The sequence below is a fragment of the Hypanus sabinus genome (genome assembly GCF_030144855.1).
Source record: "Hypanus sabinus isolate sHypSab1 chromosome X1 unlocalized genomic scaffold, sHypSab1.hap1 SUPER_X1_unloc_7, whole genome shotgun sequence".
NCBI classification, from domain to species: domain Eukaryota; kingdom Metazoa; phylum Chordata; class Chondrichthyes; order Myliobatiformes; family Dasyatidae; genus Hypanus; species Hypanus sabinus.
The window spans coordinates 410,145-422,448 of record NW_026778976.1 but is presented as its reverse complement, the minus strand read 5'-3'; the positions used below and the strand labels follow the sequence as shown (position 1 = coordinate 422,448).

The 12,304-nt window shown below is 50.2% G+C and overlaps 1 protein-coding gene across 15 annotated transcripts in view; it reads left to right on the top strand.

The window, feature by feature from the left end:
- The window catches only part of smarce1 (SWI/SNF related, matrix associated, actin dependent regulator of chromatin, subfamily e, member 1), a 163,689-nt gene that overhangs the window by 143,332 nt on the left and 8,053 nt on the right, over positions 1–12,304 (top strand). The window lies entirely within an intron of this gene.

Here is a 12,304-nt window from a genome sequence, read left to right as displayed (position 1 = left end):
CAGACAGCAGGGAAACGGGTCCCCCCCACCCCGGCCTGTCTCCCATCTGCCTGCATTTGGCCCCCTTAAACCTCTCCTATCCATGGACTTAATTAGCTGGTTGTTTAATCAGGGGTTCCTGACATGGGCCCTGACCATTACCCGAGGCATCTGTGGGCCCCAGCTTGGGAGCTCCTGCTTTAAACGTTGCTTATCTGCCTACCTCAGTCACTACTCCTGGCAGCTGATTCTAAACGCACGCCACCCTCTGAGTGAAGAAGCTGAATTGACAGGCCTTTTAAATCAATCCCTTCTAATCTTAAACCTGCGCCCGCTTGTCCTTGGGCGGCGCTTTCCCGTGACCGCTCCGTGCGGGTGGTCTCAGTGGCGGGAAGGGTTTTGCTCGCGAGGTGCCGGGCCCGTTCCACCGTGGCTTTTTGAGGGCATCGGTGTTTCCAGACCGGTGGCGCAGCCTCAGAACAGATATGAGGAGGGATTTCTTCAGCTGGACAACCTGTGGAATTCATTCCTTCAGTTGGCCGTCATTGGGTAAATTAAAAGCAGGGGGATGAGTCAGGACATCAAAGGTTACGGGGAATGGGGTTGAGCAGGATAGTAAATCGGCCGTGATGGACAGGTGGAACAGAGTCATGGGCCGAATGGCCTAATTCTGCCCCTGCGTCTTGCGATGAAGCAGTGAGGTAGCTCTTTGTCCTTCCAGCACCGTAATGATGGAGGGGAAGAAGCTGTTCCTAATCCATTGTCAATAAGGTTGCCGAATCCTGTCGGTCTTGCCCTTCACCCTGACGTGAACCTGAACCCCTGACACCTGGCAGGCGTGCCTTCCTCTGCAAACAGTCTCACCCAGTAAGAGACAGAGGAGAATTATTCATCAGACGTTCAAAGCACATGAATTGTCAAAGTCCGCAGGCTGCACACAACATTCAGATTCATCTTCTTGTCAACAGCCACAAAATAAAGCACACAGTAGAAACCACGGAACAAAAAAAACCCACACCACAGAGACGTGATGCATGCCGTGTGCGAAAAAGGGGAACAGATTGTACCAACAGTGACGAAAAAATAAACAAATAACACAGACAACATGAACTGAAGGGCCCGCAGAAGTGAGTGCACAGCTCCCCAGTCCGTTCAGGACCTTTACCCGTAAACCTGTCTTATCCTTACCCTTAACTGCTTTAAAACTTATAGAGTTATTATCTTTGGACCGAAGGTGCCTCATTCCCCACGAGGACGCCCACTCTTGCACGCTGTCTTGTAGATCCCTCTAAATATTGATCAAGAGGCTTTGTTGGACACATTTCTAGAACTGTACTCTGTTCTGCTGCTTTACTGGCTGGTACAGAGGCACCTCTGCACAGAATCAGAAGGCTGTAAACTCGGCTGGCTCCATCACGGACACGAGCCTCCACAACATCGAGGACATCTTCAACTGGTGACGCCTCAATTAGGTGGCATCCAGCACTGAGGACCCTCAACACCTGGGGCATTCATTTGGACAGTATATGAAAGCAACGCTGTAATATTGAGCCCTTACGAGGCACTGGTGAAGGCATCACAGAGTATTTATTGCAAGTAGTGCTGGGCCCCTATCTAACAAAAGGTGTACTGACATTGGAGAGATTCCAGAGGAGGTCCACAAGAACGGTATTGGGAATGAAAGGGTTAACATTTCAGGAGTATTGATGGCTCTGGGCCCTTACTCACTGACACCTATTGAATACTGAAAGGCCTAGATAGAGTGGACCTGTAGTTTAGGACCAGAGGACACAGATAGAGTGGATGTGGAGAGGATGTTTCCTATAGTGGGGGAGTCTAGGACCAGAGGGCACAGATAGAGTGGATGTGGAGACGATGTTTCCTGTAGTGGGGGAGTCTAGGACCAGAGGACACTGATAGAGTGGATGTGGAGAGGATGTTTCCTATAGTGGGGGAGTCTAGGACCAGAGGACACAGATAGAGTGGATGTGGAGAGGATGTTTCCTATATTGAGGGAGTCTAGGACCAGAGGACACAGATAGAGTGGATGTGGAGAGGATGTTTCCTATAGTGGGGGAGTCTAGGACCAGTGGACACAGGTAGAGTGGATGTGGAGAGGATGTTTCCTATAGTGGGGGAGTCTACGACCAGAGGACACAGATAGAGTGGATGTGGAGAGGATGTTTCCTATAGTGGGGGAGTCTAGAACCAGAGGACACAGACAGAGTGGATGTTGAGAGGATGTTTCCTATAGTGGGGGAGTCTAGGACCAGTGGACACAGATAGAGTGGATGCAGAGAGGATGTTTCCTATAGTGGGGGAGTCTAGGACCAGTGGACACAGATAGAGTGGATGTGGAGAGGATGTTTCCTATAGTGGGGGAGTCTAGGACCAGTGGACACAGATAGAGTGGATGTGGAGAGGATGTTTCCTATAGTGGGGGAGTCTAGGACCAGTGGACACAGATAGAGTGGATGTGGAGAGGATGTTTCCTATATTGAGGGAGTCGAGGACCAGAGGACACAGATAGAGTGGATGTGGAGAGGATGTTTCCTATATTGAGGGAGTCTAGGACCAGAGGACACAGATAGAGTGGATGTGGAGAGGATGTTTCCTATATTGAGGGAGTCTAGGACCAGAGGACACAGAGAGAGTGGATGTGGAGAGGATGTTTCCTATAGTGGGGGAGTCTAGGACCAGAGGACACAGATAGAGTGGGTGTGGAGAGGATGTTTCCTATAGTGGGGGAGTCTAGGACCAGTGGACACAGATAGAGTGGATGTGGAGAGGATGTTTCCTATAGTGGGGGAGTCTAGGACCAGTGGACACAGGTAGAGTGGATGTGGAGAGGATGTTTCCTATAGTGGGGGAGTCTAGGACCAGTGGACACAGATAGAGTGGATGTGGAGAGGATGTTTCCTATAGTGGGGGAGTCTAGGACCAGTGGACACAGATAGAGTGGATGTGGAGAGGATGTATCCTATAGTGGGGGAGTCTAGGACCAGTGGACACAGATAGAGTGGATGTGGAGTGGATGTTTCCTATAGTGGGGGAGTCTAGGACCAGTGGACACAGATAGAGTGGATGTGGAGAGTTTCCTTAGTGGATCCAGCCTCAGAGTAGAGGGATGTCCATTTAGAATAGAGATGAGGAGAGTGTGAACTTGTGGATTTCATTGTCGTTGCTGTAGCTGTGGACTCCAAGCCATTGGTTGTATTTGGACCAGATCGCTTGTTGATGAGTCAGGGCGTGGGAAGTTATGGGGACAAGGCAGGAGATCGGGACTGAGAGGGGATAATTATCAGCCTTGATGAAATGGAGGAGCAGACTCAAAACGGACGAATGGCCTAGTTCTGCTCCGATCCCTCACCACCAGCATTGGGTGGGAGGTACAGGAACCCGAGTGCACCTCCTACCCTGGAGAGCTACTCAAGAGGGAGCTGCGGCTGAGCTCGACTCGCGCTGCTCCACGGTGAATGTGGCAGTTGCTAAAGGGGGGGGGGGGGACTGAGTGACCAGAAGACCCAGCCACTCACTCTTGCCCATTCAGCACCAGAAAACGTGGATCCCGGATCGACGCCTACTGCCGCCTGACTACCCACAAATAGACACCGTACTCGACTGAAGTGACCGCAATTCTGCTACTAGAGGAAGGCGCACGGTCAACGTTTCGGGAGCAGCTTCTTGCCTTCCACTTTCAGGCTTCTGAAGAGGCCGTGAACACTCCCTCACTTCTGGCACCACTTTATTTTAAACAGAACTCTGCACCTCTTAGATCCGTCGGCCCTGCAGCATCCCGCCAGTCTTCGGAGCTTCTATCGGCACTTCTGATAACGTTTTCTTTTTACGGGATGGGGTTGCTGGCCCCATGCCCAACCTTCCTCCTCCTTGCAGCCGGGCTCGGGACCACTGTCTCTCCCCCCCCCCCCCCCCCCCCACAGCTGTGCGTGTGCGCAGCCGCGCTGTAACGGAAATGCCCCCCTCCCGCCCGCGCACATGGCCTCCGTTGCCACACAGCTCGACAAAGTTTGTGAAAGGTGAAGGATTCTCTTCGCTTCAATTAATATGTAAAATCAAAAGTGTGTGGTTTTTTCGGTTTTCATCGTAAATATTCACGGTATGCACGTTACAGAAAGAAAACACTTAAAGTGCCGTGAAGCTGTAAGAACAATTAGAGGGACCATTATTTAGGACCATCCGTGGCGGTGTTACTGCTGGCACAAATCAACAAAATTGTCTTGTCTTGTCCGTACTTCAGCAACCGCTGCCACTGGGCTATAAGCGTGCAGGAGCAGTGTGTGGGGGTTAAGTGCCTTGCTCGAGGACACACACTCTGCCTCGGCCGGGGCTCGAACTCACAACCTTCAGATCGCCAGCCGGAAGCCTGAACCACCTGGCCGCGCGCGCGTACGCGCACACACGCACAAATGACATGTGTCAGTGTTAATAAACCTGACCGTGATTCTGATTTCAGTTTGTACTCAGTACTAAAGCCTACCAGAGGAGGTGTGGGGCGCGCTTTCCCTCCGCTGACCCACAGGTCACCCTTGAGCGAGGTGCAGCACCTGCTTAGCCCCCCGATCGGGGTCACATGGGAGCAGGAGGTGCAGATCACAAGTCCTGGTGATGTGACCACTGACACCAGGCAGACAATCTCTGAAGAGTGTTGATAATGGCTGGGGGGGTCACCCGTCTTGTAAAGACGCTGCCCCAGAAGAAGACGATGGCAAGCCACTTCTGTAGATAAAATTTGCCAAGAGCAGTCATGTTCATGGGAAGACCACGATCGCCAGTTTCATACGAGTGAACGATATACCACCTGATTATCTTTACCAGCAGCTGCAGTGTCTACATTGGAACTGAGAACACGCAGAAAGGTCAGTTGGTGGGTGGGAACCGCTGACAGAAAAGAAGTCACTGCAATTTCACAGACTGAGAATGTCACTGAATTAATTCAAGCTGAATTTGTTACAGAAAACCAGTCGTGACTAGTGATCTGCAGATTTAATTTGGACCCAGTCCAGCTGCGAGCTCTGCCAGCTGCCAGTCGATACACTTTCCACCCCTGGCTTGGTTAATATTTTGCAAAACCTGCTGTGAGAGTTTCTATCTAATTCATGCTGTGTTTATCTTAGAACATAAAAGAAGCACAGTGCTGTGCAGGTGTGTTGGCCCACGGACTTGTGCTGACTCTTTATGTCACTTTTCCTGACGCCCTTGCCCTCTCGGATCGACTGGGACTGAGCTCTGGCCGTCAGAGCCTTTCTGGGCCTAGAACCGAGGGGGCAGGTGTGCCCAGCTTTTGATAGTGGTGCTGTCAAACACCCAACACCCAAAGCTCAGTGCCTTTCCGACCCCAAGTAAAATTACCAAAGGCCCTCAGGGCACAGTGATTTAGCACAGAGCCAGTGACCTGAGTTCGGTTCCTGCTGCTGTCTCTACTTTCTTCCAAATCTCTCCGGGTGCTCCGGTTCCCTCCCACAGTCCAAAGGCGTACCAGTTAATTGGTGGTAAATTGTCCTGTGGTTGAGGCTACGGTTAAATAGGTGGGTTGCTTTGTAGTGTGACTCCTAAGTGCCCGTCAATGTCCTGTGCCTCTAAATACAGTTGTTAAATTCTTTTCCTTCTCAGTCTGTGACTTAAACGTGTCATTTAGAGCGTTGCTTCAGGATTCTGTCAGTCCCTGACTCCAACCGGACGAGCCTGTGGAGAAAGGAGTTTCTAGTCGGGGGCTTTGAGCATGGAGATTGCTCGTGTTTCGTCGAGTCAAGTCGAATAGGGCGCTCTCAGTGCGGGTAGCTCGAGTTCTCAGCTCAGCAAGGGAGATAGAACAGTACAGGCCCAGTGGCCCACGGTGTCATTCACTAGTCCTTTATGTGCCGTGTCTGTGACCATGATTGTTCTTGGCAGGTTTTTCCATAAAACTGATTTGCCGTTGCCTTCTTCTGGGCAGTGTTTTTTTACCATGCGTACACGACGCTGGAGGAACTCGGCAGGTCAGGCAGCATCCGTGAGAAAAGAGCAGTCAACATTTCAGGCCGAGACCCTTCATCGGGAATGGGGGGGGGGAGGAGAGGGCCGAAGTCCAGTAATAGAGATAGGGGAGTGGGTAGGGCCTAGAGGCGCCGGGTGGATAAAGGGGGGAGGGGGAGGGGATAAGCTTGAAAGAACTATAGAGATAAAGAAGCAGAAAGTTGAAAGGGAAGAGAGGCAGAGAGGGACCTAGGATAGGGGGAGGGGGAGGGAATTACCGGAAATTGGAGAATTCAATGTTCATACCAAGGGGCTGGAGACTACCCAGATGGTAGACGAGGTATTGCTCCTCCAACCTGAGTTTGTCCTCATCATGGCACTCTTTTCTCACGGATGCTGCCTGACCTGCTGAGTTCTTCCAGCGTTTGTGTACGTATTCTTTCATCCACAGCACCTGCAGTTGCATTTTTGTGTTTTGATCCATTATCAGGGAGCCCCCCCCAGCCATTATCAATACTCTTCAGAGATTGTCTTCCTGGCGTCAGCGGTCACATTACTTGTGATGTGCACCGGCTGCTCGTACGACCATGGCTTCACGTGACCCTGACCGCGGGGTTGGGGGGGGGGGTGCTAAGGAGGCGCCCCGAGGGTGACCTGCAGGCCAGCGGAGGGAAGGAGCGCCTCACACCTCCATAGGTGAAGACGTATCTCCACCTCACCATCCTCAGAATGTTGTGGCAACCTTCTAACCTGCTCCAAGGTCAATCTAACCCTTCAGTCCTACATAACCCTCCGTTTTTCTACCTAATAGTCTCTTAAATGTCCCTAATGTATCTGTCTGTGCCATCACCCTGGGTAAGATGTTCCACGCACCCTCTATATACACACACACCATCTCCCCCTCCTAATACTTCCCTCCAATCCCCTTAAACTTTTACTGCCCTTGTGGTAGCCATTTCTGCCCTGGGGGAGAAGATCCCTGCCTGTACGTTCCAGGAGCAGTGACTTCTTGCGGTGATCTGTGGCTGAAGAGGGGCTGGTAAAGCTGATCATTTACAACCATGTTAGCAGCCGGGGGGGGGGGGGGGGCGGCACAGAGCTGACTTCCCACAGACGCTGCTCGATCCGTTCCCCCGGCCTTCTCGGGTTCCCAGCAGCCGCACGTCTTCACGGTGGTCAGCGTGTCATTCTGCGTCTCACCGGGGCCCAATACCGTTGGGGCAAGGCGACTTTACGCGTCTAGCAAAACAAAGGCCCAATAACCATCGGGTTGCTTTGTATTTTATTTTGCCACTTCGCAATACAGCGCTGCACTGGCAATTCCGGCCCAGCAGCCCGCCAATTTAACCCTAGCCCGATCACGGGACTATTTACAAAGGCTGGTTAATCAACCGACTGCTACATCTTTGGATGTGGGAGAAACGCACGGGGAGAACGTATATTCTCCTTGCAGAGTCCTGACGAGTGGTCTCGGCCCGAAACGTCAACAGCGCTTCTCCCTACAGATGCTGCCTGGCCTGCTGTGTTCCACCAGCATTTTGTGTGTGTTGTTGCTTGAATTTCCAGCGTCTGCAGATCTCCTCGTGTTCTCTTTGCAGACGTCGCCGAGGTTGAAGTCAGAGCTCTGGAGCGGCCTGAGCTAGAATAACATGCCGCAAACTGCACGCTATTCTGCATGTTAACTCTGCAATTAACGTCCAGGGCCCCCAGAACACCAAAATCTTTCAATTACTGACTTTAAAAATCAAATATTTTCGCTTTTACAAGGAGAGCTGCCACAAGAAAGCAGCATCCGTCATCAGAAACCCCCTGTGCTCTCCTCTTGAGGAGGGACAGGAGTCTCTGGTCCCACACCACCAGGTTCAGGGACAGTTATTACCCCTCAACCATCAGGAAGGAGGTACAGGAGCCTCAGGTCCCACACCACCAGGTTCAGGGACAGTTATTACCCCTCAACCATCAGGAAGGAGGTACAGGAGCCTCAGGTCCCACACCACCAGGTTCAGGAACAGTTATTACCCCTCAACCATCAGGAAGGAGGTACAGGAGCCTCAGGTCCCACACCACCAGGTTTAGGAACAGTTATTACCCCTCAACCATCAGGAAGGAGGTACAGGAGCCTCAGGACCCACACCACCAGGTTCAGGAACAGTTATTACCCCCTCAATCATCAGGAAGGATGTACATGAGCCTCAGGACCCACACCAGGTTCAGGGACAGTTATTACCCCTCAACCATCAGGAAGGAGGTACAGGAGCCTCAAGACCCACACCACCAGGTTCAGGGACGGTTATAACCCCTCAATCATCAGGAAGGATGTACAGGAGTCTCAGGACCCACACCAGGTTCAGGGACAGTTATTACCCCTCAACCTTCAGGAAGGAGGTACAGGAGCCTCAGGACCCACACCACCAGGTTCAGGGACGGTTATAACCCCTCAATCATCAGGAAGGATGTACAGGAGCCTCAGGACCCACACCAGGTTCAGGGACAGTTATTACCCCTCAACCATCGGGCTTCTGAACCAGAGGGGATAGCTTCATTCACCTCAACACTGATCTGTTCCCACAAACTACAGACTGACTTTCAACGACTCTGCAACTCGTGTTCTCAGTTATTTATTTAAGATCATGGTAGGGGACGACTTAGGCTATTCGGCCCATCAGATCTTCTCTGCCTTTATCATCCCTCTCAATCCCATTCTCCCGTCACCTTTGATGTCCTGACTAATCTAGAACCTGTGAACCTTCGCTTTAAATGCACCCAATGAGTTGGCCTCCACAGTTTCACTACCCTCTGGCTAGAGAAGTTCCTTCTCTGTTCTGAAGGGATGTCCCTCTGTTCTGAGACCGTGTGCTCTTGTCCTGGACTCGCCCGCAAGAGGAAAATTCTAATTTTTTAAAAATAATTGGCGTGATTTGTCTCATTTTGCACTCCGGTTGTTTGTCGGTCTGTGTCTGTAGTTTTTCATAAATTGAACCATGTTGATGTTCTGGACATTCCTGTGTGTTAATTGCAACGGTGAGATGCGGTATAGGGTGTCGCGTGTGATTGATGTGATCGAGGCGTTCCGGAGTTGAGAGTTCCGTTCCAGCCTCACCTGCGAGGAGGTTGTATGTCCTTCCCGTGAACCTCCGGGTGCTTCGGTTTCCTCCCACAGTCCGTAGACATACCGGTTAGACCAGGGGTGTCAAACTCATTTTAGGTCACGGGCCGGATTGGGCAAAATGCAGCTTCATGCGGGCCGGATCAGTCGGGCGCGTGCGAACGCAGCTTTCGTTGCCTCCGTTTTTTCAGCCTGTTCTCATGTGTCTCAGTCTCTGCTATAACTACAAAGTGTTTCACTTCACAAATTCCATTTCTTATGAAGAAGACCGCTGAGCAAGCATTATTTTTATGATTGGTATTAACTTACAATCATAGGCTTCATATCGCCGGGCCATTAATAATTAAAATAATAGATCTATCTAAAATTATCTCGCGGGCCGGATATAATTGTACGCCGGGCCGGAGATGGCCCGTGGGCCTTGAGTTTGACACCAATGGGTTAGAGGGTTAATTTGTTCACTGTACTCTCAGAAGATCAAAGTTCATTGTAGATTTGTTGTCCAGGCACGTACCGTATACAGTATTGTGGCTACTTGAGCAGACAGCGAATACAGCGGCCACTGAGTGTGTGTGTGTTGTGGTCTTCTGCCACTGCAGCCCATCCACTCTGAGGTTTGACACGTCTTGTGCGTTCAGAGATGCTCTTCTGCACACCACTGTTAATGTGCAGGGTATTTGAGTCACTGTCGCCTTCCTTGTCAGCCTGAACCATTCTCCTCTGACCTCTCTAATTTTGCCCGCAGAACTACCGCTGACGGGGTGTTTTTTTTCTGTTGTTCACACCATTCTCGGTAAACTCTAGAGACGGTTGTGCGGGAAAACCCCCAGGAGATCGGCAGTTTCTGAGATACTCAAACCACCCCTTCTGGCACCAACTGTCAGCCCACAGTTAAAGCCACTGTGATCGCATTTCTTCCCCCACGCTGATGCTCGGTCTGAACAGTGGCTGAAACTTTTGACCGTGCCTGAGTGCTTTTATGCATTGAGTGGCTGATTAGATTATTGCATTCATGAGCAGGTGCACCTCATAAAGTGGCTTGTGAACACCTCTCTCCCCCCGCCCCCAGAAACGATCACTACCCCCTTAGTCGCAGCGTTCCAGCTCGAAAACCCAAGTACAGAGTAAATTTGTTCATCGAAGCAGGTGCACCTCACCAGATTCGACCCCGAGATTCATTTTCTTGCCGGTGTTCACAGTAGAACGGAGAAGTGCGGTAGAATCGGTGAAAAACTGCTCAGCTACAAAATAAACAAACATACAAACCGAGAAAGTAAGATTCAGAGTGCTTGAAAGTGAGTTAACAGATTGTGGAATCGGTTCAGAGTTGAGGTGAGCAAAGTTATCCACACTGATTCAGGAGCCTGATAGTAGCAGTGATGATAAAATTTATCATCAAAGTATGTCTACAGGACCATAAGATATAGGAGCGGAATTAGGGCCTTTTGGCCCATCGAGTCTTCTCTGCTATTTCATCACGGCTGATCCATTTCCCTCTCAGTCCCAGTCTCCTGCCTTCTCCCCGTATCCCCGATCCATTCTCTCACAAGCTCTGCCTCAAATATACGTAAAGACTTGGTCTCCAAAGCCGACTGTGGCAATGAATTCCACAGGTTTACCACTCTCTGGCTAAAGAAGTTCCTCCTCATCTCCGTTCTAAATGAAAGTCCCTCTGTAATGAGATTGTGTCTTCCGGCCTTAGTCTCCCCCCACTATAGGAAACAACCTCTCCACACCCACTCTCTCTGTGTCCTCTGGTCCTAGACTCCCCCACTACAGGAAACATCCTCTCCACATCCACTCTATCTGTGTCCTCTGGTCCTAGACTCCCCCACGATAGGAAACATCCTCTCCACATCCACTCTATCTGTGTCCTCTGGTCCTAGACTCCCCCAGTATAGGAAACATCCTCTCCACATTCACTCTATCTGTGTCCTCTGGTCCTAGACTCCCCCACTATAGGAAACATCCTCTCCACATCCACTCTGTGTCCTCTAGTCCTAGACTCCCCACTATAGGAAACATCACATCCACTCTATCAAGGCCTTTAACCAGTTAATAAGTTTCAATTAGGTAACCCCACATTCTTCTGAATTCTAGTGAAATGCCAGCAAACACTCTTCATATGACAAGCCATTCAAATCTGGAATCATTTTCGTAAACCTCCTTTGAATATGTTACTATACACTTCTCTGAGATTAATTTTCTTGCTGCCATTTACAGAAAAACAAAAAAAATAATAGAATTTATGAAAATCTATATAAACAAAGACTGACATATAGCTGATGTGTGAAAAAAGACAAGTTGTGCAGGTGAAAGACATCACTGAGAGCGCGTTATTGAGCAGATAAGCAGACTCTCAGAGACACACTCACACAGAGAGAGACCCTCACAGACAGAGACACACGCTCACACTCACAGACACAGACGCAGAGAGAGACACACCACACACAGAGACAGAGACAATCACAGACGCACACAGAGACACACACACACTCACACAGAGACTCAGACGCAGAGAGAGACACACCACACACAGAGACAGAGACAATCACAGACGCACACAGAGACACACACACACTCACACAGAGACACAGACGCAGAGAGAGACACACCACACACAGAGACAGAGACAGTCACAGACGCACACAGAGACACACACACACTCACACAAAGAAACAGACACGGAGAGAGACACACCACACACAGAGACCGAGACAGTCACAGACGCACACAGAGACACACACACACTCACACAAAGACACAGACACGGAGAGAGACACACCACACACAGAGACACACACTCACACTGTGACACACACACTCACACAGAGACACAGACACGGAGAGAGACACACCACACACACTCACACACAGAGACACAGACATGGAGAGACACACCACACACACACATTCGCAGAGAGACACACACATAGTCACACAGAGACACTGAGACACACACACTCACATAGAGACACAGACACTCACAGAGACATACACAGACACACACATTTTTATATATATTTATGTATATATGCACACACATACACAGAAGTGCACACACACGCACAAGTAAGATATAAAAGCAAAATGGAGGAAAATTAATTCATTATATATTGTGTCATTCCTTCAATAAAAATATATTTTTAAAAAGGGGAGACACACTCACACAGACACATACATACAGACAGACATACATAGAGACATACGCACACAGACACAGAGATATACCCACACACACTCACA